Consider the following 3,796-nt stretch of genomic DNA (forward strand, 5'->3'; position numbering starts at 1 on the left):
TAAAGGTAAAGGTTCCCTTGCTCGAAAGCCACTCGAATCCGACTCTAGGGTTGCGGTGCTCATCTCCGTTTCAAAGCTGAAGAGCCAGCGCTGTCCGAAGACTTTTCCGTGGTCATGTGGTCGGCATGACTAAACACCAAGGCGCACGGAACGCTGTTCCCTTCCCACCGAAGTGGTACCCATTTATCTACTTGCAATTTCTTGCTTTCAAACTAGTAATAAGAACCTCCTGGTGTGTCTCCAGCCCAAGAGAGATCCGGCTGTCCTCGGCTAGGGGCGGGGCCTTTTCAACCCTGGCCCCCACCTGGTGGAACTCTCTGCCAGAGAACATCACTGCCTTATGGGATTTACTACCTTTCTGCAGGGCTTGCAAGGCGGAGATGTTCCGCCAGGCCTTTGGCTGAGGACAGCCACAGCTTCGCACTCCACCTCACCCCCTTTTTTCTCCATATTTTTCTCTCCATCCAGGGGGCAGCAGGTGGATCCTGAAATTATCCATCATCTTGGACACAGAGTTTTTTTCCCGCCCTGATGAATAGTTTTTAATATATTTTAATGTTTTAATTTTTCTTAAGTATTGTATTTGCCTAAGATACAAGCTGCCCGGAGTCCTATTTCAGGGAAAGACGGCCAAGCAAATCTAAAGTAAATAAGATTGTTGATGGAGCATGGTGCTGCAATTCACTTTCTGGAGAGTAGACCCCATTGAACTCAGTGGGGCTTACACCTGAGCAAACAGAGATGGGAACAGGCAGCCCAGAGACGGCAGAGGTCAAACGACCGGCATTTTCAACCACCCCCGGGCAATGTTCCCTCTAAGCTGTGGAGTCCTGTGAGCAAAGATTCTACTTTGTGAGCTACTGGCATTAAAGTCGTGAGCGAGCAATTTGGCTCCTGCATAAATTAGTTTGCTCTGGAGCCATCTTTCCTGAGCTAAGACAAAAATCTGTGAGCTGGAGGCTAAAAAACTGTGAGCTAGCTCACACTAACTCAGCTTAGAGGGAACACTGCCCCCGAATCGTTTGAGACATTTCGCATTTGCGTATCCACTTGCTGGGTTTAATGCTTTTATTTGGTATATTGTCATTTTGCTGCACATTTTAGGACCAATTGGTGCCGCGCTGGCACAAAACGCAAACCTTACAATAAGTAATCATTCTTTTAAAAATAAATAAATCCCACCTTCCCTCCAGCGGGCTCAGGGAAACATACAACGAAGATGGTGAGGAGCAATGTTCCCTCTAAGCTGCAGAGTCCTGTGAGCAAAAATTCTACTTTGTAAGCTCCTGGTATCAAAGTTGTGAGCGAGCGATTTGGCGACTGCATAAATTAGTTGGCTCTGGAGCCGCCTTTTCTGAGCAAAGACAAAAATGTGTGAGCCGGAAGTTAAAAAACTGTGAGCTAGCTCACACTAAGCTTAGAGGGAACACTGGTGAGGAGTCTAGACACCAAGTCCTATGAGGAAAGGGTGAAGGAGCTGGGTATGTTTAGCCTGGAGAGGAGACGACTGAGAGGGGATACGATCATCATCTTCAGGGATTCAGAGGGCTGTTGTATAGAGGACGGATCAGAGTTGTTTGGTGTAGTGGTTAGGAGCACAGACTCTAATCTGGGAGAACCGGGTTTGATTCCCCACACCTTCACATGCAGCGGCTGGTGTGACCTTGGGTCAGTCACAAGTTCTCTCAGAGCTGTTCTCTCAAGGGCAGTTCTTGAATGAGCTCTCTCAGCCCCACCGACCTCACAGGGTGTCTGTTGTGGGGAGAGGAAGGGAAGGAGACTGTAAGCCACTCTGAGACTCCAAGTGAAAGGTGGGGTATAAATCCAATCACCTCTTCTCTTCTCTTCTCTTCTCCAGTTTGGTGTAGTGGTTAAGTGTGCGGACTCTAATCTGGGAGAACCGGGTTTGATTCCCCACTCCTCCCCTTGCACCTGCTGATGTGACCTTGGGTCAGTCACAAGCTCTGGCACAGCTGTCCTTGAAAAAGAGCAGTTTGTGTCAGAGTTCTCTCAGCCCCACCCACCTCACAGGGTGTCTGTTGTGGGGAGGGGAAGGGAAAGGAGTTTGTAAGCCGCACCAAGTGGAGGGCGGTGTATAAATCCAATCTCCCTCCTCCTCCTCCTCCTCCTCCTCCTCCTCCTCTTCTTGCTCTTCTTGCTCTTCTTCCTCTTCCTCTTCCTCTTCCTCTTCCTCTTCCTCTTCTTCTTCTTCCTCTTCTTCTTCTTCTTCTTCTTCTTCTTCTTCTTCTTCTTCTTCTCCTCCTGTTGCCCTAGAACTGTCAGACCAGAACCACTGGGCTGAAATGAAATCGAAAGAGTCTTTGGCTAAACATGAGGAAGAACCTCCTGACAGTTAGAGGGGTTCCTCAGTGGAGCAGGCTTCCTCGGGAGGTGGTGGGCTCTCCTTCTTGGGAGGTTTTCAAACAGAGGCTCGGTGGCCATCGGACAGCAATGCGGATTCTGTGAACTCAGGTAGATCACAGGAAGGGAGGGCAGAAAGGGATGAGCCGGTGTTTAGCTCTCGTGGCCCTTTCTTAGACGCCCAGGGTAATGCCAATTGCCACTTTGGGATTGGGAAGGCATTTTCCTCCAGATTGGCCCAAGGATCCTGGAGGCTTTTTGCCTTCTTCTGGGCACAGAGCAGGTGTCGTTCAGGGAGTGAAGTAGTTGTGGATTTCCTGCATTGTGCAGGGGGCTGGACTAGATGACCCTTTACGGTCCCTTCCAACTCTGTGTTTCTACATTTCCCCTTCCCTCCATTTTGGAGTAAGCCAAGAGAGAGAGAGACGACGACTGACCCCAAATCGCCCATTGAGCAACTGGGGACTCGGCCCCTGTGGCTCCTCGACATCAGTCCCTCACCCTAACCCCTACACCGCACTGCCTGCCTTGTTAACCTTAGTGCCAAATGTGGATCTGCCTGGGTGAATGAGCCCTTGGCGAAGGCAGGACTCTTAATTCCCCCCCCCACAAAGGCATTCAGTGGACAGAGTGTCACATGTCCCGATCAAGGGGCAAGGGATGCTGGGAGCGACCCACACATCTGAGTCACCCTGCAGAGAATCTGGGTCAGCTACGGGCTTCCTTCGCTTACTCATTCACGCGCCACAAAGTGGACAAGGCTGAGATGCCGTTTGTTCACACCAGGAAAATCAGCCACATTACCCATCCATTGATTAGCGAGGGACGCATGTGGCACACGATTCCCTTCACCCGCTGGCGGGCCTGCCCCCACGGCGACCGAAAGGGATTTTTCAGAATCAAAACCCGGCCTCCAATCGGAACGGGGCGGCGGGGAATAGGGAAGGAAAAGGCCCTTTTGATCTGTTTAGAGCACGTCTACACAGGGGGCTTAACGCAGATTAACAAAAACCACATTAAATTCGCCCACTCGATACAGGTTAATTAACCTGCTTACCAACCTCACATGCGCCGGGCCGTGATCAATCGAGCCGGTACGTCGCTTCTGCGCCGTCGCTCTCCCTGGTTAGATGTAACTAACTAGTTTGCTCACACGGGCCAAACGCCAGCCTCGTGTTCCATGGCTGTGCACGCGCCACATCTTTCCCCACCAAGACAAAGTGAAAAGTGCCTTTGTTTTCTGTGCGCATCAGATGTACAAGTAAAGGCCCTTAGCGGTCAGGGACCCACATACCTTCGGGACGGCCTCACTTAGTACGCCCCCAAAAGAGTGTTACACTCAGGTAGCAAAAATCTCCTGGTGGAACTCTCTGCTGGAGAAAACCCGTGCCCTGTGAGATTTACTACCTTTCCGCAGGGCTTGTAAGGCAGACAT

The sequence above is a fragment of the Gekko japonicus genome, unplaced genomic scaffold (genome assembly GCF_001447785.1).
Source record: "Gekko japonicus isolate JY-2015 unplaced genomic scaffold, Gekko_japonicus_V1.1 scaffold4007, whole genome shotgun sequence".
Lineage (NCBI taxonomy): Eukaryota > Metazoa > Chordata > Lepidosauria > Squamata > Gekkonidae > Gekko > Gekko japonicus.